The following is a 27,852-nucleotide window of genomic DNA, read 5'->3' on the forward strand; positions in this document are numbered from 1 at the left end:
AGGAATACATTTTTTTTCTCTCCTTCACCTACCCTGGGTTTTTGCTGGAAGAGAAAACAGAACTAAAAGATGCATTTTCTCCTCTTTTTCAGATAGGTAACAAACCACCGTCAGCCTGTACACCTCTTGAGTGCATCCTGAATCACTGTGACTCCTTTGACCTTCAGACTCTGGAAAAAAAAATGCCTTATATTCCTTTGCATGAGGACTTGGTCAGGTTATAGTCTGCAAAGGACAATCCCAATGAAACAGCGAAGGAGCCCTGCTCCTCCTGATATACCCCATTTTTCCTATCCAGGTTTTCGCTCAAGCTTGGCCCATCCTAAATATCCTCATTTTAGGTGGTTTCCAGCCTAGCTCCTGCCCCTCCAAGAGATGCCTTGTGACCCCATTAAGGTCCAGGTCCCCTTTTCTGAACAGGACTTAAGGCAAATTAAGGGAGATCTTGGCAAGTTTTCATATAACCCTGACAGGTATATAGAGGCTTTCCAGAATTTAACCCAAGTATTTGAACTCTCCTAGAAGAACGTTATTTTACTTTTGAATCAAACCCTGGCTACTGCTGAGAAGTAGGCAGCCCTGCAAGTGATGGAGAAGTTTGGGGATTGAGTTTTGTATCTCGTAGTGGCAAGGAAGCGGATGAGCCTTATCCAATTGGAAGAACAGAAGTGCCATTGAAGGACCCTAAATGGGACCCCAATAAGGAAATGGGAGAATGGAAGAAGAAACACTTTCAGGTGTGCATATTGGAGGGCCTATGAATGCCTAGAACTAAGACTCTCAGTTACTCCAAACTATCCTTGATAGACCAGGGATCACATGAGAATTCCACTGCCTTCCTGGAAAGGCTAAGAGAGGTATTGTTAAAGCACATCTCTATCTCCTGATTTGGTCGAGAGAGAACTTGTCCTAAAGGATAAGTTTATTACTCAGGCAGTCCCTGATATTAGGAGGAAGCTGCAGAAACAGACCATGGGAGCAAATAGTACTTTAGAGAATCTCCTGAAAGCGGCCACCTTGATCTTTTACAATACAGATTGGGAGGAAGTCCAAGAGAGAGAGGAGACACAAGAAAAAAGCAGAGGCTCTAATCGTTGCCTTACAGGTTCACAATCCGCAGAATCCCTGAGATGCACCTGTTAATTGCTATGAATGTGGCAAACCAGGGAACTTTATGAAGGACTTCCAGCATGAGGAAGCCACCGTGACCCTGTACATTCTGCAGTGGGAACCACCGTAAGGTGGACTGTTCCTGGAGACACAGGTCACTGGATCCAGAGCCAGTCTCCCAATTGGTCCAGAAGGACTAGTGGGTCCTGGAGCTTCTGTTCCCGGCTCTGATGGTTCAGACCACCATTACCATCCAGGAGCTCCAGGCGATTCTGGATGTTGAAGGAAAGAAGGTGGACCTCCTCCTGGATACCAGAGCAGTCATTTACTCTCAAATCCAGGCCTCCCTTCATCCCTTAGCATGACAATAGGGATTTATCCCAATATTTTTCCCAGCCCCTTAGTTGTAGTTGGGGAGACTCTTGCTTGCCCACATCTTTTTAATCATGTCTGAAAGCCCAACTCCTCTGATGGGCAGGGATATCTTAGCTCACATGGGAATCACCATCCCTATGGCTCCAGGATAGACTCTTTGTCTCCTGCTGATGGAAACCGATATTAACCTGGAAGTTTGGAAAACTCTAGGGAAAAGTGGTCAAGCCACAACCACCACACCAATCTAGATCCACTTTAAGGATCCTATGTCCTTCCCTAACCAGAGGCAATATCTCTTAAAACCAGAAGTTAGGAAGGAGCTAGAAGCCATCATTGATAACTTGAGGATGCAGGGCCTCCTCAAACTCTGCAACAGCCCTTTTAATACCCCAATATTAGGGTTACAAAAATCCAGTGGAGAATGGGACTTGTTCAGGACTTCCACCTCATTAATGAGGCTGTGGTTCCAATTTATCTGATGGTTCCCAATCTCTATACCCTGCTAACTCAAATACCTGAGGGAACTAAATGGTTAATAGTGCTGGACCTAAAGGATTCCTTTTTCTACATACCCCTACACCCCAACTTCCAATATTTGTTTGAATTTGAGGATCTCCCCAACAAGACCACCAAGCTAACCCAGAGGGTGTTACCTCAGGGATTCTGAGACAGCCCCCACCTGTTTGGGCAGGCAGTGTCAGAAGATATCTCTGAGTTTCTTTATCCTCAGGTTAAAGTTTTAAAATATGTAGATGACATTCTACTTTGTGCCCCAAATGAGGAAGTCTCTCAGGAAGGGAGTAAGGCTTTCTTAATTTCCTGGCTACCAGAAGATACAAGGTCTAGAAATCTAAGGCTCAGCTCTGTCAGACTTCAGTGAAGTACCTAGATCTAATCTTGTCAGAGGGTACCAGGGCACTAGGTGAAGAAAGGATTAAATCCATATCCAGCTTTTTTCCTTCCCCAAATCCCTTAAGTAGCCAAAGGGATTCTTGGGCATTACAGTTCTGCAGATTATGAATACCTGGATATGGAGGGATAGCTTGTCCCTTATATCACCTAATAAAGGAAACTCAGGCAGCTAAGAGCTCCTCCTTAATTTGACAACTAGAGGCTAAAAGGGCCTTTGACCAATTGAAACAAGCCTTGCTTGAGGCACCAACCCTTAGTCTTCCTATATGGAAGATGTTCAATCTTTATGTATCAGAAAAAAAGGGAATGGCCCTGGGAGTTCTGATCCAGGCCCAAGTTTCAGCCCATCAGCCCATAGGCTACCTAAGCAAGGAGCTTGATTTGGTAGCTAAAGAATGGCCGGCTTGCCTCTGGGCAGTTTCAGCAATAGCTTTGATGGTATCCGAGGCTACTAATTTAACAATGAGAATAACTTAACCATTTATTCCTCACATAATGTGACAGGACTGCTGCCTTCTAAAGGGAGTCTCTGGCTAACAGACAACTGCCTCCTGAAATATCCAGCTTTGCTACTGGAGGGACCTGCAGTCCAATTAAGAACATGTCCCTCCCTAAACCCAGCCACTTTCCTCCTAGAGGAAGCTAGGGAGTTTGAACACAATTGCAAACAGATAGTACTGTAAACCTGAGGTCAGAGAGGACTTCAAACTCCACCTTAGAGAACCCAGACTGGACTCTCTCTATGCACAGAAGTTCTTTTGTAGAACAAGGGATCCATAAAGCAGCATATAGAGTAGTCACCCTGAATGACACTGTTGACAGTATGCCTCTCTCCTTGGGCACAAGTGCTCAACTAGCTGAGTGAATTGCCTCACAAGGGCACTTTAATTAAGCAAAGGGAAAGCAGTTAACATTTATACTGATTCTAAGTACACTTTCTAGTTCTCCATACCCATGCCACTATTTGGAAAGGGAGAGACTTTCTTACAGCTAAAAGGTCTCCCATTAAAGAACATCAGAAAGTTAACAGGCTTTTATCCTCAGTTTTCCTTCCATGGGAAGTGACAATAATACATTATAAAAGGGAAATAAGTTGGTGGATCAAGCAGCTAAATCAGCAGAGAGAAGGCACCAGCTTTCTGATCCACTTGAGGCCCCTCTAACTTGGGAGGGCTCCGTAGGAGAAATAAAACCTCAATATTTTCCTGCAGAAATAGAATTGGCCACCTCTTGGGGATACACCTTTCAGCCCTCAGGATGGCTGCAATCAGAGGATGGCAAACTTCATCTACCAGCTTCCAGCCAATGGAAAGTTCTGAAAATCCTTCACCAAGACTTCCACCTAGGGAAGGATAAAATTTATCAATTGGCCATAAGGTTGTTCTCAGGTAAAAATCTGCTAAAATCTCCAAAAATGGTCAAACAGGTCATTAACGTTTGTGAGACTTCCCTTAAAAATAATCCCCTCAATTGATGGCTTCTCCCCTACAAAACCCAAAGAATGGGAGGCTACCCAGGGGGAGAACGGCAGATGGATTTTACCCATATGTCAAAGATAAGGGGCATCCAGTACCTCCTGGTATGGGTAAATACCTTCATTAACTGGGTAGAAGCATTTCCATCTCAAAACAGAGAAAGCCTCTAAGGTGATAAAAGTACTAATTAACTTGGACTCCTTAAATACCTCCAGAGTGATAATGGCCCCTCGTTTAAGATGACTGTCACCCAGGGGTCTCAAAGGCACTCATACAATGCCATCTTCACTGTGCTTGGAGACGACAATCCTCAGGAAAGGTAGAGAAGATAAATGATATTACCAAAAGCCACCTCAGAAAACTCTCTCAAGATATTAGCCAAGGGTGGTGGACGCGGCTGTAATCCCAGCTACTCGGGAGGCTGAGATAGGAGAATCACTTGAACTTGGGAGGCAGAGGTTGCAGTGAGCCAAGATTGCACCACTGGATTACATCTCCCCTGGATACTCTTTTTCCCGAGGCCTACTATGTGTTAAAAACATCCCTTAGGAGCTGCGTTTAAGTACCTTCGAAATGATGTATGGACAGCTTTTTCTCATCAATTATTTATTGCTAGACCAAGGAACATCTGATTTGATTAAGCATATAACTTTCTGGCTCATTTCCAACAGGAACTGAAACAACTATCAAGAGTCCAAGCCCCATAAACTAGGGCCACCTCTATTCAAGCTAGAGGACTTAGTACTGGTAAAGGCACATCCTTCCCTTTCTCCCTCTCTAGGCCTGAATTGGGAGGGACCTTACACTGTACTTCTTTCTTTCTTTTTTTTTTTTTTTTGAGACGGAGTCTCGCTCTGTCCCCCAAGCTGGAGTGCAGTGGCGCCATCTCGGCTCACTGCAAGCTCCGCCTCCCGGGTTCACGCCATTCTCCTGCCTCAGCCTCCCGAGTAGCTGGGACTACAGGCGCCCGCCACCGCGCCCAGCTAATTTTTTGTATTTTTAGTAGAGACAGAGTGTCACCGTGGTCTCGATCTCCTGACCTTGTGATCCGCCCGCCTCGGCCTCCCAAACTGCTGGGATTACAGGCGTGAGCCACTACGCCCGGCCCACTGTACTTCTTTCTACTCTGTCAGCAGTAAAGATCACTGGAATAGATTATTGGATTCATTATATTCTAATAAAGGCCTGGGAAACGGATAGAATCACCTCTGTTGATCCAGTGTGGAGAAATTGGAGACTCTAAGCTAAAAATCACAAAAAGGAAGTGTCAATAATTAACCTTCCATGGATATCTTCTTTATAGTCTTGCCTAGGCTTGCTGTTCTCACCTTTGTTCTGTTCCTCACTATAGGCGTCTTTGCCAAGAACCCCTTAATCCTGAACACCCATGGAATTATCTACTCCCCTGAACAGCTATGTCTCTTCTAAAATTTAACTGCCCTCCCCCATACAAGGTCTAATTTCTGGCCAGGTGCGGTGGCTCACTGCCCTAATCCAAGCACTTTGGGAGGCCAAAGCGGGCGGATCATGAGGTCAGGAGATCGAGACCATCCTGGCTAACATGGTGAAACCCCATCTCTACTAAAAATACAAAAAATTAGCTGGGCATGGTGGCGGGTGCCTGTAGTCCCAGCTACTCTGGAGGCTGAGGCAGGAGAATGGCATGAACTCAGGAGGCGGAGCTTGCAGTGAGTCGAGATTGTGCCACTGCACTCCAACCTGGGCAACAGTGTGAAACCCCATCTCAAAAAAAAAAAAAAAAAAAAAAATGTTTATTTCACAAGGGTGAAACAACTCTGGTCACAACATTGTTTTCAGAATTGTTAGTCTATTTTACTTCTTATTTATGTTATCTTTGGCACTAGATTGTTTCCTTTTAGCCCCTTTTTGTATAATACCCTATATTTGGTCCGTGTGTACTTAACCACATTGTAAAATTTGCTTATTCTTCCCTAGAGACCATCAAACTCCAAATGATCATGCAAATAGGGCCTTGGATAATGGCTCCGTTTTACCAGGGACCCTTAGATAGGCCTCTTAGAGAGACCTGACCCCATTTTCCCAAAACAATGCACCCTGTCAGCATAAAGCAGTTAGAGCAGTCACTATCCCTATCCTAATGGCAGCTAGATGTACCTCTTCAGAGGAGAGATTGATAGCAACAGGAGACAGACAAATTCCTAGGCAGACAGGGATGGGTCCCCAGTGAAACTTAACCTTCAAACCAAAGACAGTTTAAAGCCTGAAAACTGAACTGCCAGATCTGGATAGAGCCCACGACCAGAGTGAGAACGTCTTTCCCCATCTTACCCTTTCTCTCTCTATTGGTTCCTTCTGGATGATGCCTTTTAACCAGTAGAATGTTGCTTTTTCCAAAGCCCACCCATGGACCAATTAGCATGCACTCCCCCATTCTGAGCCCATTAAAACCCTGGACTCAGCCTCACAGATGGCTGCCCACTTTCAGCCCCCCTCTCGCAACTGAGAGCCTTCCTTCTGTTACTCAATAAAATTATTCTCTGCATTACTGAAGAAGAGGAAAAAGAAGAAGGAGAAGGAGAAGGAGAAGAAGAAGGAGAAGGAGAAGGAGAGGAGGAGGAGGAGGAGGAAGGAGACTTAACTCATAAGCAGGGCACAATAACTATTTGGCAAACTGTCTTAGTCTGTTTTCTGTTGCTTATAACAGAATACCTGGAACTGGATAATTAATTAAAAAGGGAGGTTATTTCTTACAATTATGGAGGCTGAGAAGTCCCAGGTCAAGGGGCTGCATCTTGTGAGAGCCTTCTTGCTGTTGGGGACTCTCTAAAGGGTCCTGAGCCAGTGCAGGATATCACGTGGTGAGGGGGTTGGGCATAGTAAGTGCCCAGGTTTCTTTTTCTTTTCTTATCAAGCCACCTGTCCCTCCCACACCTATGACAACCCATTAACACATTAATTTGTGAATGAATTAATTCATTCATGAGGACTCTGACCCAATCAGCTCTTGAAGGTTCTACTCAATACTGACACACATTGGAGATTAAACTTCAATGTGAGTTTTGGAGGGGAAGAATATTCAAATTATAACACAAACTAAGGTAAATTAGATGAAAGATATATTGAAACAGCTGTATTTAGAAGTGCATAAAATCACGATTTAATAGAATATGGTTTAACCTCTATATTCAAAATGTGGTCATTTTTATGTCTCCTGAAATAACAGAATAAAAAGTATTTCACTATCTGAGAACAACAATTTGTTGATGAAAAGTTAACTGAAAACCTATTTTACACTAAATTGCATATCGATATTTTACCAAAGGGAAAGATATCAAATTATGACAATTTCAAGATTAAGGAATTTACAAAAAAATAATAGCAAGCAAGCATGGAGAAATTATTTCACTTACCTCTACCATAGTATCTCAATGAAAGTATCTGGGGCATTCTAATACACTGTGACTATTAGATGGGTTTGAATTTTATCTTACTTTTCTCCTTAGCTCTAAAGCTCACCCTAATGCCAGGCACATTTTCAGGAGATTACTAAAGATTTGGTAGATGGATAGATGCATTGATGAATGAATCAACTAATACTCTTTGGCAGTGGTAAAAGTGAGACTATGTTTAATTTTTATAATATATATCACATGAAAAAGATGGTGAAAAAATGTATTAGAGAAACTGGTAGCTTCCCTAAGACAAAGAACCAAAAAATCTTCCACAGTCTTGCAAATGTATTTCTCATTGCACTCATTGTTCTCTATTTTTAAATTCCTATTTATTTTGTCAGTAGATGCTTCTTTATGACTATTTACTTATCTTCATATATCTCTACAATAAATCTACATTGTGTCAACAATGAGAAAAGCACAATGCTAAACATTGAGGATACAAGGAGACTACAACAGCCATAGTAAGTGTCCCAGTGGACGTTACAGACAAGTAACTCCACCTGAAACAGAAAAATACACAGGGCTGCAACACTTCTGCAAGTTTTCAGAGGATGTATCTTTAAAATTGAGTTATTTTTAAGGTGGGGCCTTTGGGAGGTGATTAGGTCATGAGGGCAAAACTGAACAACCTAATCCATCTTCAACCGCATGGGGAGATATTTGGATGAAGGTAACCTAGCCTGAGATGTGGAACCTGTTTGCTAATTGTGCTGGGATTCCATCCTGTATCTCTTCCATATAAGACGGCAGTGTCTCAGCCAGGTATATCAAACTGGAGTGACTTTGTTATTTTAGATGAGCTACAAGACTTAAATGTCGGATTATTCAGAGTTAGCATGGGTTTCTACCACAACTGAAATATTGTAACCTTTTAAAATCAGTGGTTCTGTCCATTAGAATCTGTAAGAATTACTTGCACTGGGCTGGGTGTGGTGGCTCACACCTGTAATCCCAGCACTTTGGGGGGCCAAGGTGGGTGGATCATGAGGTTAGGAGTTTGAGACCAGCCTGACCAATGTGGTGAAACCCTGTCTCTACTAAAAATACAAAAATTAGCTGGGCATGGTGGCATGCACCTGTAATCCCAGCTACTCAGGAGGTTGAGGCAGGAGAATTGCTTGAATTACTTGAACTGTTTGTTCAAAATGAAAATTCCTGGGTTTCTGATTCAATATTTCTCTTAAGAATGATTCTAACACAAATAGTTTATGGGCTTACATTGAAAAACATGGATTTTATTATATATTTAGAAACTAAATCTTAATAAGACATACATAGCTCTTCATAGTATTACCTCAATTTGTCTTTTTAGCATTGTTACCCACAAAGTGCTTCTATAAATCAAGACGTTTGTAACAAAACTTTCTCAAATTACATGATTTTTCTTGTCTCAAGACTCTACTGAGTTGCTGAAACTAGTCAACTTAGGATTTCAAATCAGCTTACTAATATCATAACTTGATACTTTGCTAGTTGATTTGATTAGCACCAATCTCTGAAACAAAACAAAAGGGTACTCAGTATTAATAAATGCCAATTATCTGCCAGATTCATTTTTTTGCATTTGCATACATGCCTACTCATTAAATTGTTATAACACTAAAAATATTATTTTTCTCATTATACAAATGAAAAACTTGATGTTTAATAGGTAAGGAATTTTCTCATGGTTAAACAATTAGTAAAGGTAGAATTAGTAATATAACCCAGGTCAGTTGCATTTCAAAGTCCATTTTCATTCCATTAAGCCAGATTGCTTTGGTTATTTTTATAGCCAAACAAATACTCAGAAATAATTTTAAATTAGTTTGAGACTGATCTTAAAGCTTGCATACACTCACTATTGCCAAAGCATTTCCATCTTTATGTAAAAAAGATGTAATAATGCATATAAATGATCTTGCACTCAATAAGAGCTAGTTCCTCTCCCACTTTTCCTCTAGCATCTGTGATATAGTTGATGATGGATGTTCGGAAGGTCGGATGACAGATGGGGCTATATGTCTAGTTTCAAATAAGAAATTTAAAATTAGAGATTAAACTTAAGTATCTCAAGAGGGGAGACTGGAAATCTTGGAGTCTGGGTGATGCTCTGATTCTCATCAAGATTTAATTTGTATGAGAAAACCCTTCTATTTTAATTAGCACCTCTTTGGGATAGAAATACCAGTACACCATTCATTCATCTAAATGAAGAGTGGAAGATGCTTTCCATGATAATAATGAGACGATTTCTTGGCCATCAATGTGGCCTCCAAGAGCCATCTGTTCCCAGAGTCAGTGAGCAGTAAGGATTTATGAACGGCTTCCAACAAACTCTGTGTGTGTGGCAGGAAAGGGCAAATCCAGCTGCTGTTTATTTTCACCAAACATCTTGATATGTTCTTCAAACATTGCAAATTTGATGAAGCCCAAATACAGTTTGTCAAACACTTTTCTTTTCTAATTGGGAAAATGATTTGAATGTTAAGAGAAATTGCAAAATATGATTCTGATTCATTCATATTTGCATCAAGTCACCAATGTTGTTGAGCTCATCAATGCTCCACATCCCCAGGGTCTGCCAAAACAAACGAGAACAGGCACAAACTCTCATACACTGACACAAATCCACAGACACATCTTTTCTTCTAATCTAGTGAAAATTAAACAGGGGTTTGAACTTTTCAGCTATTGTGGATAGAGCTGATATGAACATTTCTGTCTAGATCTTTATGTGGACATACGCTTTCATTTTTCTTGAGACTACCTCAGTGTAAGAGGATTCAAAGATGACAACCCAGGTTACTCAAAGTTCAGTTAAATATTTGCTAATTTAGCTAGTGTCTAGGCATTGTCAAGGGACTTAAAATACCTTGGAGAATGGTTCCCTTCCCTATGACTTTGAGTTAGTCATCCATGAACCTCGGTCTTAGGGCTCATTTGGCTTTTTCTAAAGTAACAGATACTACAGAAGGAAGAGGCACTATGAGGGTGAACAACACACACACAGTCCCTGTGAAATTAAATTAAAAATTAAGCAGCTGGGCGTGGTGGCTCACGCCTGTAATCCCAGCACTTTGAGAGGCTGAGGCGGGCAGATCACGAGGTCAGGAGATCGAGACCATCCTGGCCAACACGGTGAAAACCCGTCTCTATTAAAAATACAAAAAAATTAGCTGGATGTGGTGGGGGGGCACCTGTAGTCCCAGCTACTCGGGAGGCTGAGGCAGGAGAATGGCATGAACCCAGGAGGCAGAGCTTGCAGTGAACCGAGATCACGCCACTACACTCCAGCCTGGGCGACAGAGCGAGACTCCTTCTCAAAAAAATAAAAATAAAAATAAACAAATAAACAAATGGAAAAATAAAAAAATAAGCAAAATATGTATGTTTATCTGTGTGTGTGTGTGTGTGTGTGTGTGTGTGTGTCTAACTTCAAAATGTGATAAATGCACTGAGGGATTTATACAGAATTCTATAATTCTACTTTTGTCTGAGTAACCAGGAAAGAAGTCTCTGAAGTGGGAAAAATTAATCTGAAGTTTGAAAAATAAGAAAGAGCCAGCAATGTGAAAAGTAGCTGTATAAGCATCAAAAAGAACATAGCACATATGAAAGTCCTGCTCTCAGGACTTAGAGGTTGGAGTACAGTAAATAAAGGGGAAAATGGATGAGATGAGGCTGAGTCAGGGCAAGGTTTCTTTCTTTCATTTCCTATCTTTAAAATATAAATATAAATATAAATATATTTGTGTGTGTGTGTGTATATATATATATATGGCTGGGTGCAGTGGCTCTGGCCTCAGGCTGAGACGGGTGGATTGCTTGAGCCCAGGAGTTTGAGACCAGCCTGGGCAAGATGGTGAAACATTGTCTCCACTAAATATACTAAAATTAGCCAGGGTTGGTGGTGTACACCTGTAGTCCCAGCTACTTGGGAGGCTGAGTTGAGAGGATCACTTGAGCCCAGGAGGTTGAGGCCACCGTAAGCCCTGATTATGCCACTTCACTCCAGTCTGGGAAAAAGAGCCAGACCTTGTCTAAAAAAATAATAAAAGATAAATGCAAATAAATACACATATTGAGCAATAATTTATATATAGTAAAAAATACAAAGATCTCAAGCATGCAGTTAAGTTTTGACAAATGTATATACCCATATAATCAAACCTCAAATTAGGATTAAAAGTATAGAACATTTATGTAATCCCAGAACATTCCATCACATTCAATTCTTGTCAATTAAGTCGCATCAAGAGGCAACCACTCTTCTGGTTTCTACAGACATAAATTAGCATAGATTAATTTTTTCCTTTTTAAATACACAGGAATCAAATAATATGCATACCTTTGTGTTTGGTTTCTTACTTTTAAAGTGATGTTTCTGGGATTCATTCATATATTGTATTTATTTTTATTAATGAGTAGTATCTCATTAAATAAAAATACAATTTTTGCTACCAACTTATTAAAGAGAATTTGGACTATTTCTAATTTTGAGCTGAGGCTGCTGCTCCTGACAAAATTGTCAACATTTGGCATTTTTTGCCTTTCCATGTTTTTCGTCTATCTTGACTTTTTAGATATTCCAATTCTCACAAAATGTGTTTGTTTTTATTCACTGTTTTTAATGTTTGCTCTAGGGATTACAAAATGTACCCTTCAGCTATCACAGTAAAATGTGAGTTATACTATTTCAGGTACTAAGTAAGAAACCTAAGTCAGAATTCATCTATTTACCTTCTCCCATTCTTTATGCTGTCATTACTCACATGTATAAGTATACATGTAATAGCCATATGTAGAAAATATGTGAATATTTTTTCTAGTACAAATTAAATTTCAAAATACATTACATTTATTTTTAAACAATTGTCTTTAAAACAAAATAAGAAAAGAAAAAAGAAATAATCTTCTATATTAAAGTACATTAAAAAATGTCCAGCATTCCTTTCTACAGAAATTGAGCTTCTATGTGGTATAAATTCCAAGTATAAAACACTGGTAGCATTTCTTGTTGTAGAGATCTATGAATGGCTTATCCATTTCTGGAATGTATTTCATTAAGAGTTATTTGAATCTGCTCTTCTTAGATACTTTTGTAGAACAGGTATGGCTTTTAGTTTAGGGTGTTTTTTTTTTTTTTTCCCTTGATGAGATCAAGGCAATGACAGTCTTTTGTAATTTTCCACAAAGTAATTGAAAGGTGAAGTTTTTCCAAAGGGTAAGATTTTTAAGATCTTGTATATACTTAGGTGAACTATGCCATTGGCTATAGTGCAGAAAAGAAAAAATTATCATATAAATAAGTTTTCCAAGTAAATTAAAAAATTTTTTATAAATGGGATAGAAAAAAGGGATGAATTAAAAAAATAAAGGAAATGATAGTAATACATAGCCTGAAGGGTTCTATGAGGCATGAGAATGAATGTGGTGTGTTGCACATGATGGGCATCTTTTTGATGTGAGTTAAATATGAATTGGCCTTTAATATTTGATGATGGAGAAGACTCTACTTATGAAGCTCAATTATGTTAAAAATTAGCTATTATCAAATAACTAAAAGACACATGCAATTAAACTTTTAGGTCGGTGGGATGAGAAAATGTGTCTAGTTTATTAATCCATTTTAACTGGGGTAATTGTATGCTTATCTATATCCAAAAGGGGTTGGGATTTGGAGAGATGGCTTTATGAGCTATTTTAGGAAATGGGGCTAGGTTTGTTTAAAACATCAGAAGCCAGTGCTCAGTTCTAAACTAAGTATAGCAACAGATACATAGAAAAGTAGGCATACCACCTGAAATATGTTTGACATATAGTAATTGCCCAGCAGATGTTAGATTATTTCACTTCTCTTAACTATTCCTATCCTGCACATGTATGTGAGTGCATGTGGGTGTGCATTCATTCATACATGTACCTACATACACACTCCTCTTTTGACATTTCCCCCAAGTGTTTGCACAAATACGGTGATAAATGCCAGCATGATAATCATGGATTCAAAAGGGAAGAATCCTCTTCCTTTAGAAAAATATAAAGTAAGGATATTTCCACAGGGTATTAAAGGAAGGATGAGGCCACAAAAAAGGAGTAGTCATACCCTGTACCCATACGCATGCAAAGTCCTGTTATCTGGGGGTATTAGGAATGTTTAGAGTTTGATGCATTTATAGAATTCACAATGTGTTTTTTGTTTTTTTATTTTGTTTTGTTTTGTTTTTCTCGAGACAGATTCTTGCTCTGTTGCCCAGGCTGGAGTGCAATGGTGCAATCTTGGCTCACTGCAACCTCTGCCTCCAGGGTTCAAGGGATTCTCCTGCCTCAGCCTCCCCAGTAGCCGGGATTATGGGTGTGCCCATCACACCCGGCTAATTGTATTTTTTTAAGTAGAGACGGGGGGGCGGGGTACACCACGTTGACCAGGCTGGTCTCGAACACCTGATCTCATGATCTGCCCACCTTGACCGCCCAAAGTACTGTGATTCCAGGTGTGAGCTACCGCACCCAGCCCACAGTGTGTTTTTACCCCAAGAATCCTTTCTATTGGAGAACTACTACAACCACATTTCATGATGTGTGAGGAACTGTCAGTTATCCCATTAAGCTGTTGTGCATATGACTAATATAAGGTTAAAATTTTCTCGTTTCCTGATATGTGACATAAATACATGGAATTAAGTGTTCCAAATCCTCTATTATTGCTGGATCATCATTTCTAAAATGTAGTCTTAACACCATAGGAAGCTGTTCTTCCTAACAGTTGGAACACATACAGCCAAAAAATAAGGCCAATACTGGAAAGAAAGTAAAGCCATTAGATAGAGGTAAAGCCCTGGTTACATTGTTTAAGATCCTGGATGCAGCCATTCCTGGAACTAGACACTCCTCTATTTCCCAGCTACCTGAACCAATATATTCCCTTCTAGCAAAGTATATTCATAATGAGTTTCTGTCACTTGTAATTACAGATTCTGGCTTATACACTCACCACTTTTCTTCATTTTACTGAGTGTGTATAGGTAATGCTATTCACCTTTCTTTCCACTGTTTCCACCTTTGTTTCCACTTCTCTTAAGGGCTGAGAAGCCCCTGTAAACACTTGAAAGAAGATCAGGAATTATACCAGATGGCTTAGTCCAATAGTCCAGCACTACTTTACCATGGTTGCACCTAATTTGAGAAATTTATGGGCCTTGATCTCAAAGACTATTTTGGCTTTTTATTTTTGCTTTGTTTTATCTTTCTCACTTAATGGGTGAGGGCAAGGGATAGTAGTTCTTGATTTGTTTGACTGAATTGTATCCTCTAGAATTGTTTCAATAAAAAAATCCAGAGATCTTTTTTGAGTATTGGAAACATTCTAAAATTGCTTTAGCATAATGGTTGTACAACTCTCTAAATATTTTTAAAAATAATTGTGTATGTAAGTGTTATAGTATGTAAATTATACATCAATTGTTCTGCTTTTTGAAAAGATAAGTAAGAGGAGGCCAAAGGAATACATTTACATGAGGGATGGTTTGGAGGAGGAGGGAGTTGCTACACAGGGATTCAGTAGCCAAGGGAAAAACTCAGGGCAGATGAAATCAAATTCACATTATTTTTAGGAGAATGAAGCATTATTCCCATAAATATGTTGGAATATAATAGAAGCATTTCGTCACAGAATTTTCTGATATTTTTCTTTCTTCTATACGCTCAGCAAATGACATCAATTTTGGCCACACAAAATGAAATGATGTATAAATCTCTTTTCTAATTTACAAAAGTCTACCCAATGATTCTGCATTACTTTTAAGTTCTATCTCATATTGAAATCATTTAATTTGCATATTTAATGAAGTTGCTATAATAATAATATAAATAATTAAATCTAAATATTTCCTCTTGTTAATCATTCAATTATTCAGTTTTTAAATTTTAACATTTATTTTAGACTCAGGAGGTAGATGTACAGTTTGTTACATGGATTTATTGTGTAACACTGAGGTTTGGGATATGAATGATCCCATCACCCACGTAATTACTGTAGTACCCAATAGGTAGTTTTCCAGCTCCCCTGGCCTCTCCATCTATCCGCCTTCTAGTAGTCCCTAGTATCTATCATTCCTATCTTTATGTCCTTGTGTACCTAATATTTAGCTCCCACTTATAAGAGAAAACATGTAGTATTTGATTTTCTGTTCCTGCATTAATTTGCTTAGGATAATGGCCTCCATCTGATCTGCATTCATGTTGCTGCAGAGGACATGATTTTATTAATTTTCATGGCTGTGTAGTATTTCATGGTGTATATAAACCACATTTTCTTTATCCAAACCACTGTTGATAGGCACCTAGATTGACTCCATGTCTTTGCTCTTGAAAATAGTGCTGCCTTACTCATTCTTTTGTTTTACTTTTTGTTTATCTCAGACTTGTGCTTCTGGGAAAATGGGATAAATATCCTTATTCTGTGTCATTATATCTTAATTTAGGTCCTTGTCACACACGTCCGTGTGAAGAGACCACCAAACAGGCTTTGTGTGAGCAATAAAGCTTTTTAATCACCTGGGTGCAGGTAGGCTGAGTCCGAGAAAGGAGTCAGCAAAGGGAGTTAGCAGTGGGACAGTTTTATAGGCTTTGGGTGGGTAGTAGAAAATTACAGTCAAAGGGGGTTGTTCTCTTGTGGGCAGGGGTGGGGGTCACAAGGTGCTCAGTGGAGGAGCTTCTGAGCCAGGAGAAGGAATTTCACAAGGTAATGTCATCGGTTAAGGCAGGAACTGGCCATTTTCACTTCTTTTGTGATTCTTCAGTTGCTTCAGGCAATTTGGATGTATATGTGCAGGCTTGGGCTCGGAGTCCTGACAGTCCTCATAGATAACCTTTCTTCTAATAAGTATATGATTTAGCAGCTGACAGTTTTGTATATCTCTTGTTCTAATGTTTTATAGATATTTTTCTGAAAAATTGAACTATTTTATGTTTATATTATAATTTAATGAAGAGAGTAATCTAGTTCTTTGCTATTTAAAGTGTGGTTTGTGGATTAGCACTATCAACCTCACTTAGGCACTTGATGGAACAGCAGAAACTTGGGTTCTTCTGACCCCAGACCTAATGACTCAGAATCTATTTTAACAAGATTCCTATGTCATCCTATGCACACCAAAATTTGAGAAACACTTTTCTTGTTGATTAAAGTAGAATGACAATTGAGTTCATTCAACTCAGGGTTTTTCCTACTTTATCTTCAATAGAATGTATTTGTCTCTTTTCACAGGAAAATAGTAGTTCAAAAATTAATGCCTAAACATTTATATGTAAACGAAAATTTACTCTAAGTACTTATATCAGTTGGAATTAAATTTCATTTTTATTTATTACCTGGCATTTAAATTCAGGTTTTCAGATGTCAAGGATCCATCAGTTTCTCATTTAATAAAAATAAAAACTCGTTATATATTTCTGAATTTGTATCTTGGCATATACTTTCTCCATTATTTACTTTTCTTTTTCCTATGTGACTAAATTTATTCCTGTTTTGTGCCTGTGTTGAGTCTGGCTTCTTCTATCTCAAAAACATCAGTACATATATACCACATGAAATTAAACCCACTGAAGAGCTACCATTTTATTAAAATAAATGAACCCACTGGTTTTGTATGTAAATGCAAAAAGCTGTAAACCAATGTAAAAATCTTAAGCCCTGCAACTGACTGAGTGGAACCCCTAATGGCCAGGGGGACCCCCAAAAACCTTAAAAACGGAATTCCTGGCCCCTAGCCATAAGAAAGGAGGTCAGACACAGTTCCTTATACCCCCACCCTTTTGGAATTTAGGCACAACTCCCCAGCATTTTGGTTAAAATAGAGATAGTAAAACTGACCAAACAAACTCCTTGTGTCAATAAAATACAAAATTGTAAATATAAATAATTACCAAGACCTAAAACCGTGCAAGGCAAGAGTTTAGTCATACCCTACAAACCGTAAAATATTGTTAAATGGACCTTTTAAATTAACCCAGTGAAACATGACTTACTTTTTAACCTGACTTGGTAAAGTCTCATAGGAAAGATAGCAGATCATGAAAGAAATCAAAATGCTCTACCCCGGTTTGAAATGGCCCTGCAAAGCCATCTTTTGTGGGGGAAATTTATGTCTATAGAGAATCACCATTAATGCATTCAGGCATTCCCTTTTTAGGCCTTTCTGGGATCAAGAATGGATTAACTGAGAGTCTCGACACCTTTAGGTCTGAAAGGAGACACTTACCATCTCTTCTCTCTGAGGACTGAGACCTTTGAGGCTTTATCCACATAACAAGAGCCTTGGTCCTCCCAACCCTCTTGTTTTTATTTTATTTTATTTTTTTACTTTTAAAATGTTTTTTTCTGAGCAAGATCTTGCTCTGTTGGCCAGTCTGGAGTTCAGTGACATGATGATGGCTTACTGCAGCATCAACCTCTTAGGCTCAAGATATACTCCCTTGTCAGCCTCCTGAGTAGCTGAGACTACAAGCACATGTCTCCATGCCCAGCTTTTTTTTTTTTTTTTTTGTAGAAATGGGGGTCTCATGTTGCCCAGGCTGACCTCTAATTCCTGGGCTCAAGTGATCTGCCCACTTTGGCCTCTGAAAGTGCTGGGATTATAGACGTGAACCATTGCACCTAGCCAATCTAATTTTGTTTATTCAAGCATTCCTTTCCACTGACTTCAGGTCTTTAGGCAATAGCTAAACTCTCTTAGTCAACTGTTGACTAAGAAATCCCTAAAACTCACCTATGACTTGTAAGCCCCCACTTAAATGTCCTGCCTTTTCAGACCCAACAAATGTATACCTTACATGTATTGGTTTATGTCTTTGACAGGAACTCCTATCTCCTTTAAATGTATGAAACCAAACTGTAACTCGACTGCCTCAGGACTACTTACTGAAGACTTCTCGGTTTTGTATTTTTCTCTGGGCCACAGTCACTCGTATTGGCTTAGAGTAAAGCTTTTAAAAATATTTTATGGAGTTTGGTTTTCCATTAACAAAATTATGAAAAACGAAGGCCTTTGTTGTTTCATAGCAGAAATGACTGCTGCAAATTGCCAACAGTCATTTCTGTTATTTCCTTGGGTTTCCTCTATAATTTACGTGCAAATGAACTATCCCTCAATGCATGTTGACCTCAGTATCTTTTAGTAGATTCTTGCTCATTGTGTCAGGCCTTTGACAAAATGAAGGATGTATTTTTTGGTCCAGTAGGACATCTTCCTTCTGGCCTTTCTTTTTCCAGGAAGACTCCATTCTCCTGAGAGGACCCCAGCTGTAGCCTTGATTGAGGCATTCATTCTACAGCTGGGGTAAGCTTTCTCTGAAATGCAGCTGGAATAGGCATTTCAAAGGCCTACATTGTTATGCAAATGCTTCTATTCTCCATGCAGGCGGCAGAAACCCAGCCAAGTGCCCAGACACACAGGCTGTCAGAATGGAAGAGGAAATGCATTGCTCAAGACTATCATCATTTTTCTGTTCATCTTTTATCTGGAAAAAAAAAAATCAGTAAAAGCACATAGAACAACCTAATCACTGGATGTTATGGCTAAATTGTCTACTTGAAGGGATTATTCATGTTTCTTTGACTCAAACCATGATTACGTTGAAAGATACACAAGGAATTGCCTAGGGAAGATGGCGATAGAACAAGATAGAAGGAACTCAGTGGCTGGTTTGCCCAGTGAAGCTGTAACTGTTTTGAAGAATGGAAACTTCGGTTATCATGACCTGTTCTCATCAAATGTCACAATTATATAATTGCTTTTCACATACACATTTAATAAAGATCAAACAATGTTAATAATTTTCCTTCTCATATATTTTTCCTGTGGAGAAAGACTTAGATGACTGTCAGATATACCACATAATAAGAGAATATCTTGTGCTTTATTATACGGGATAAGTGTAGTGCTCAACACATATTACTTGAACAAACATTGAATATATACTTTTGCATTTCAGTTCAAGCAGGGTAATCTCTGGTGACATTTGTTGGGGTGAAATGACCTCCCCAGATCCCCTCAACTGTAGCTATGAGATTGAAGGCCATTCCTTTGATCTCCAAAGTCAGCCTGTCTATTGTGGACCCCTGAAAGCTTGTCTTCCATGGTGATATACTGGCCTTTACCTCATCTTTCATCTTTTGGAATTAGGCTCAGTAGATGAAAGAAAGAAGTGTAAGTCCATTTTAAAATATTGTAAAACAATCTACAAAAGTCCGATTTCACGCTAAGTCTAGTATATTGTAAACCTTATCTTTCTTATCCAAGAGGATTTGCATAAATTGAGCACACATGAATTATGTTTCACTATTAGGGAAACAAAGTTATTATCAATTGTTATCCTCAAATGCCACTGACCAGTATATTTGTTACTTCTATATGCAAGATGTATGTCTCTTGTCTTATCTGTCATAATTTGAGTTAGTTTAGAAGAATTTTCTGTCTTATCTCCCTAATCAGCATAGCAATGGCAGGACTTTATTGCTTCTCAAATCACAGTTCTAAACTTCTGATAGCATTTTATTTTGCTTACTGATTGTTCCCATGGTGACTTTCTGGATAAAAGAATAATGTCCTTGATCAGAGAAGCCTGGTTTTCATTTTAGGAGGTTAGGTTTAATGGTGTTGTATGCTACCTTTGAAGTCATTTCACTTCAGAGACACAGCTTGACTTTCAGCCACAAGATTTGACAATGAAAAGAAGTTTTTGGTTATATTTGATTATTTCTACCTGGATACTCTGCCTGTTTTGTTCCTATTTGGGGAGTCTGACATCACACTTTTGAATAGTTGCACAGTTTTCTGTTGTCTACTCCCACTTGTTTTAATGATAGACCCAAATAAGGCCAGAATATCTTTTAACTTGTCTATATCATTTAAATAAGCAGAAAAATACAGAGGATAATGTCAGGACTGGAAGTCAGAAGGTCTTTAAAACCCTGGGATTGGCAGGGTCATTGATGGCATCTCCTCCAACAGCTCATTGTGTGGGGTATGTCTTCAGCATCATTTCCATCAATAAGTCATCTACATCTTTGATTTTTTAAAGTCATGTTGAGAAATTTTTAAATAATATACAAAAAGTCAAAACAAAAAATAAAAGGAAAAATAGAAAAGAGGGAGGGAAGAAATGAGGAAAGGACAGAAGAAAAGAATGAAAGAAAGAAATGGCCTGCTCTTATTTTTCATCACCTTGAAGTAGTCGTATTAGCTTTCACCCTTCCTGAAGCCTTGTAGCAATAGAAAACTCGATTTCTAAACAGCTTGTTTCATATTTTGGGTTTTGATTATTTCTTGTAAGGCCTACTTTGGCATTTTGTAGCTTTCATCATTTCAGCATGTCTAATTTTGAGCTCTTCTGATATTTAAAGAAGACATTATACTTCTTCTGAGTATTTTCTTTTTATCCCAAAAGAACTATGGCATCTTTTTAAAAAACTTTCTAGGCTATTCAAGTTTAGATATTTGTTGTCATTCCAAAGCCTGGAATTATTTGCTTCTAACAAAAAGATAATTAAGAAAGAAAGAAAAAGGGATGAGACATGCTGCTTGTATCTTAAGAAATAAAGACAGTGACAGCAAAAGAGAATTTAGCTTTACCAAGGGTTCAAAATGGTGACTTGGGGCTAACTCATAATAATATAAAGCTGCCAGCATAACATAAAGACCTTGGGTTCCAATAAAAACAATAATAAAACATTACATTATTTTATTACACTTTTCCTTTTTACAAAGGAAAGGTTTGTGTAAACCCTTTTTAAGGCAGGTGTATCAGTGCAAGTTTTCTAAAAGCATGTCCTCACTTCATTTCTCTGTATCACATTTTGGTAATTATTGCAATACTTCAACTTTTTCACTATTTTGGGGTACCACAAACCACACCCATATAAGATGGTGAACTTAATTGATGGACATCGTGTGTGTTCTGACTGCTCCACTGACCTGCCTTTTCCCCAAGTCTCTTTCTCTTCTCAGACCTCCCTGTTTCCTGAGACATGACTATATTGGAATTCTGCCAGCTAAGAACCCTACAATGGCCTCTAAGAGTTCAAGTGAAAGCAAGAGTTGCATGTTTGTCACTTTAAATTAAAAGCTAGAGATGATTAAGCTTACTGAGGAAGTCATGCCAACAGCCCAGATAGGCCAAAGGCAAGTCCTCTTGTACCAAACAGCCAAGTTGTGAGTAGAACAGCAGTTCTTAAAGGAAACTAAAAGTGCAACTCTGTGAACACACAAATTATAAGAAAACAAAACAGCCTTACTGCTGATTTTGAGGAAGCTTTAGTACTCTGGATAGAGGATTATACCAGCCACACCATTTCCTTAAGCCAAAGCCTAATTCAAGAGCAAGCTCACATCTTGTTTAATACTATGAAGGCCAAGAGAGGTGAGGAAGCTGCAGAAGAAAAGTTTGGAGCCATCAGAGGTTGGTTGATGAGGTTTAAGGAAAGGGGTTGTCTTTGTAACATAAAAGTGCAATGTGAAGCAGCAAGGGTTGATACGGAAGCTGTAGCAAGTTATCCAGGAGCTCTAGCTAAGATCCTTGATGAAAGTGGCTACACTAAGCAACAGTTTTTCAATGGAGATAAACAAAGTTCTATCAGAAGAAGATGCCATCTATTACTTCATAGCTAGAGAGCACAGGTTAATGTCTGTTGTGGGAAGTCAGGGACCCCCAATGGAGGGACCGGCTGGAGCTGCAGCAGAGGAACATAAATTGTGAAGATTTCATGGACATTTACCAGTTCCCAAATAATACTTTCATAATTTCTTATGCCTATCTTACTTGAATCTCTTAATCCTGTTATCTTCTAAACTGAGGATATACATCACCTTAGGGCCACTATGATAATTGTGTTAACTGTACAAATTGATTGTAAAACGTGTGTTTGAACAATATGAAATCAGTACACCTTGAAAAAGAACAGAATAGCAGCGATTTTTAGGAAACAAGGGAAGACACCCATAAGGTCTGACTGCCTGTGGGGTCAGGCAAAATAGAGCCATATTTTTCTTCTTGCAGAGAGCCTATAAATGGACATGCAAGTAGGGAAGATGTCACTAAATTCTTTTCCTAGCAAGGAATATTAATAATTAATATACTGGGGAAGGATTGCATTCCTGTGGGGAGGTCTATAAATGGCTACTCTGGGACTGTCTGTCTTATGCAGTTGAGATAAGGACTGAAATACGCCCTGGTCTCCTGCAGTACCCTCAGGCTTACTAGGGTGGGAAAAAAACTCGCCCTAGTAAATTTGAGGTCAGACCAGTTCTCTGCTCTTGAACCCTGTTTTCTGTTGTTTAAGATGTTTATCAAGACAATACGTGCACAGCTGAACATAGACCCTTATCGGTAGTTCTGTTTTGCCTTTTATCCTGTTTCCTCAGAAGCATGTGATTTTTGTTCTCCTTTTTGCACTTTGAAGCATGTGATCTTTGTGACCTACTCCCTGTTCTTGCATGCCCTCCCCTTTTGAAATCCTTAATAAAACTTGCTGGTTTAAGGCTCAGGTGGGCATCATGGTCCTACCAATATTTGACGTCACCGCTGGTGGCCCAGCTGTAAAATTCCTCTCTTTGTGCTCTTTCTCTTTATTTCTCAGACCAGCCGACACTTACGGAAAATAGAAACTACATTGAAATATTGGGGGCGGGTTCCCCTGATAAATATCTGGCTTCAAAGCTTCAAATGACAGACTGACAATTGTGTTAGGGGCCATTGAAGCTGATGACTGTAAGTTGAAGCCAATGCTCATTTAACATGTCAAAAACCCTAGGGTCCTTGAGAACTATGCTCAGTCTACTCTGCTTGTGCTCTGTAATGGAAAAAACAAAGCCCGAATGACAGCTCATCTGTTTACACATAGTTTACTGAATACTTTAGGTCCACTGTTGAGCCCTATTGCTTAGAAGAAACTTTTCAAAATATTACTGTTCATTAACAATGTACCTAGTCACACAAGATCTCTGATGGAGATATACAAAAAGATTTATCTTGTTTTTATGCTTGATCACATAACATCCATTCTGCAGGTTAGGGAGTAGTTTCGACTTTCACATGTTATTTAAGACACATATATTGTTAAAGCCATAGCTGCCACAGATTCTTCTGAGGCATCTGGGGAAAGTACATTGGCAATTTTTCATAAAGAATTCACCATTCCAGATGCCAGTAAGAATATTTGTGATTCATGGGAGGAGGTAAAAATACTAAAATTTATAGGAGTTAAATCATAGATGACTTGGAGGGGTTCGAGATTTCAGTGGAGGAAGTAACTGCAGATGTAGTGAAAATAGCAAGAGAAGTGGAGCCCAAAGATGTGACTGTCTTGCTGCAATCTTATGATCAAATTTTCATGGATGAGGAGTTGTTTCTTATGGATGAACAATTAAACTTGTTTCTTGAGGTTGAATCTACTCCTAGTGAAGATGCTGTGAACACTGTCGAAATGCCAACAGAGGAACAATACAGAGAATATTACATTGACTTACTTAAAAAAGCAGTGGCAGAGTTTGAGAGTATTGACTCCAATTTTGAAAGAATTTCTATTGTAGTTTGTAAAATGCTATCAAACGGCATCACATGCTACAGAGAAATCTTTTGTGAAAGGAAAGATCAGTCGATGTGGCATATTTCACTATTGTCTTTGCTACAGCCACTCCAACCCTCCACAATCATTATTCTGATCAGTCAACAGTCATCAACATTGAGGCAAGAACCTCAATAGACTATGGTATGGTATAGACATAACTTTTATATGTGCTGAGAAACAACAACAACAAAAAAGTGTGAATTGCTTTATTGTAATACTCACTTTATTGCATTGGCCTGAAACTGAACCTACAAAATCTCTGAGGTATGCTGGTATATACATATATACATATAGACATAGGACTCTATTGTAGAGCATCGAGAAGGATTTTCCACCAAACAGACTCTTATCCATATATTTTCAAGCTAAGAATTTGTAATGACATTAAAAATTAAATGGTAAGAAGAGAAGGAGAAGCTGGGCACAGTGGCTCATGCCTATAATCCCAGCACTTCGAGAGACTGAGGTGGCGGGATGACATGAGTCTAGGAGTTTGATACCAGCCCGGGCAATGCAGTGAAACTCCGTCTCTACAAAAAATAAAAATCATTAGCCTGCCATGATGGTCTGTACCTGTAGTCTTAGGTATTGGGGAGGCTGAGGTAGGAGAATCACTTGAGCCTGGGAGGTGGAGGTTGCAGTGAGCTGAGATCATGCCACTGCATTCCAGCCTGGGTGACAGAGGAAGACCATATCTCAAAAAAAATGAAAAACAAAGTGAATGGGAAGGAGAGTTTGCCAGGTTTATATACCAACCATTTAAAGACCAGAAGCTCAAGTTTCTCCAACTAAGCATATTGCATCTGTCAACTCAATTCAACCCAGACTAATAATAATCCCAATAACAAAGACATTAGTAAACATTCACCAGGTGGTCAATGCCATGCTAAAGCATTTTGCATATACTCCCTCATTTCAACTTCAACTTCATAAAACCAATATGAAGTGGTACATAACATAAACATAGAGTTACAGGTGTTCAGTACACTTCTTGTAGCCAATTGAGCTAATAAATGGGAACCTAAGATTATAAATGCAAAGAATGTCTGTACTGTAAATATTATATCTAAAAATCCCTCTGGTACTGCTATGCCTATTCAACTCTATTGGGCACCTCTTTCAAGGTTTTGTCCTGATTGAAAGAATAAATACACTAGAGGAATCAACAGTCATCAATGCCCTTGTTGGTATCTGTTTCTTGCTAAAATGTGCTCTAAACATGCCAATGAAAGTTTTATATAAACTCCCCATTCTTCTGCTTGAATCCACATATGACTTCATAATACTTTCATAATGACCCACGTATTCAATGGGACTTTTATGTTCATTTTAATATTGTGTGAGCCATAAGAGTACCACATAGTAATTCATCTTTTATTAACAGCATCAACTCAAGGAAAAATTACATTGTCACGGTTCATACTACTAAGAACCATTTATATTCATTCCATCTCCCTGATTTCCTCTAAATCCTATTTCTACACAATCCTCTGATCTTTTCTTGTTTGAAATATGTTATTCCAGACAAAGCATGCATATCTTTAAAATTATAATTTTGTGATTATATAGAAATTTAAATACCACAATTTGTTGAAAACCAGAGTTTGAAAAGAAGACAAGGAATCCAGGGTCCTTGAAACTTAACCATGCCATCAAAAGTGAAAGAAGGCTGGCATAATTATATAGATTTATATTGCATCATATAAATATTACTATAATAATATGCAGAAGGCAGGTTCTACTGACAACTGGGTGTTCTCTTCTGTGATTCACTCATCTGTAAAACTAGTAACTTTAATTAAATCGAAGTATTTATTAAAACTCTCAGGTCATTAGAACCAGGGAGGTTTGTTAAAAATTGTCTCCTGATAAAACTTTTCAGAATAACCGAGATAATGATGTATCTTAGGTATGTATGCATGCATGAAAAAATCTACATATAAGTTAAATAATGCAGTATTCTTTTTTCAGTATTTGGCTTATTCCATTTAGCATAATGTCTTATTATGTACGTAGGTTTGGATGTAGGTAAGTATTCATTTATTTTACAGTCTCTCCAGGAGATTCTGATAGGACTGGTCTTTCAGACTAAATTATATGAGATTGCTCCCAGATTCAGGATTCTTTACCTATCAAAATGATTGCCTTTTTATGAATCCTAATGTGTTTTATAGTGGTTATAAGATCATTCCAGGGCCCAATTATGTGTATGGCAGCAATAACCTGATAGTCAACTAAACAGAACCGTAAGGATTATCTGACAGTGAGGAAGAAGTTGTGGATCTCCTGGCAATGTGTACTACACAATATTCAGCATTCTTTTTTTCTTTTTTTTCCAGGTATGTTTCTTGTTCTACACCAGAAATTTAATGTTCCAGTCTCTCAAATTCAAGTTTCTTTCCATGGTGCTTTACCAAGAAGTGCATTTTGAGTACAAGAAAATTACACTGTTACAGAATTTGGCTGGGAGAGTTCCTAGGCAGTGGACTGATAGCCCAGCTGGCAGGGACTGGCACTAGCCCTATTGGACCTGACATTGACCATGGGCACCCTGTTAGGGCTCTATTTGGTTAACCGCCTAGGGCAGTCTCTTGATTCTGCTCTTGTTACTGGCAGAAGGTGAAGTTTCAATATTTAATAGTATTAATTGTTGGCTTCATTGGCTTTCTCATTTGTGCATATTGTATCAGAAAGTTACTACAGGGGGAATGTGCACCAGAGAGAAAAAGATATCTGTTATTTAACAAATACTTATTTATTGCCTGTTACATCCCACTATACTAGACACTGGATATAATGTAGTGAATAGGAAAGTAGGTTTTGTCTCCCCATGAATTGTATACTTAAATCAGAAATAATCATGGCAATAATAATAATTATAATAAATGTAAACACTATTGGGTGCATGTGCTAAATGTTTTGACTCACTGTAGACTCATAACATCCTGAAGGGAGATATTCTTCTTTTTCAAAATTTTATTTTACATATTTAATTCATACAACATTGCATTTTGATATGCATATACCTAGTTAAATGGTTACTACTGTCAGGCAAATTAACCTATCCATCACCTCACATAGTTACCTTTGTGTGTGTATATGTGCATGTGTGGTAGGCGGGGTGACAGAGGTAAGAACATCTAAACCTGACTCTATTAGCAAATTTCCAGTATACAGTACAAGATTATTAACTATAGTCCTCATGGCATACATTAGATCCCTAAACGTATTGCTCCTATGCAACTGCAACTTTGCATCTGTTGGCCTGTATTTCCCTATTTTCATCTCTCTGAACTCCTGGTAATCTCTCTTCTACTGATTGATTGTTCCCATGTATTTGACTTTTTAAAAAAAAACTACAAATTACAAGTAAAATAATACAGTATTGTTTCAGTATTTGGCTTATTCCATTTAGCATAATATCCTTAGGTACAATATATTTCATAATTTATTTATCCACTTATTTGTCAACAAACTCTTAGATTGTTTTTATACATCAACTATTATGAATAATACTACAATGAACATATGAGTGCACATATCTCTATATGGGGCTAATTTCATTTCATTTGGATATATACCCAGAAGAGAGAGAGATGGGTCATATGGCAGTTCTATTTTCAGTTTTTTGAGCAACCTTCCTATTGTGTTCCAAAATGGTTGTACCAGCTTACATTCTTACTAACAATGTACAAGCATTCTCTCTTCTATACACCCTTACCAATAGTTGCCATCTCTTATTTTTTTGATAATAGTCATACTAACAGATGTGAAGCAATATCTTATTGGAGTTTTGATTTGTATTTTCCTGATGATTAGTGATGTTAAACACCTTTTAATATGTCTATTGGTCATTTTTATGGTTTTATTTTTGGAAAAAATGTCTTTTCAGGTTCTTCAGTATTTGAATTGGGTTACTTGATTGTTTTTGATT

Source organism: Chlorocebus sabaeus, chromosome 5, assembly GCF_047675955.1.
Source record: "Chlorocebus sabaeus isolate Y175 chromosome 5, mChlSab1.0.hap1, whole genome shotgun sequence".
In the NCBI taxonomy this organism is placed as follows: Eukaryota; Metazoa; Chordata; class Mammalia; order Primates; family Cercopithecidae; genus Chlorocebus; species Chlorocebus sabaeus.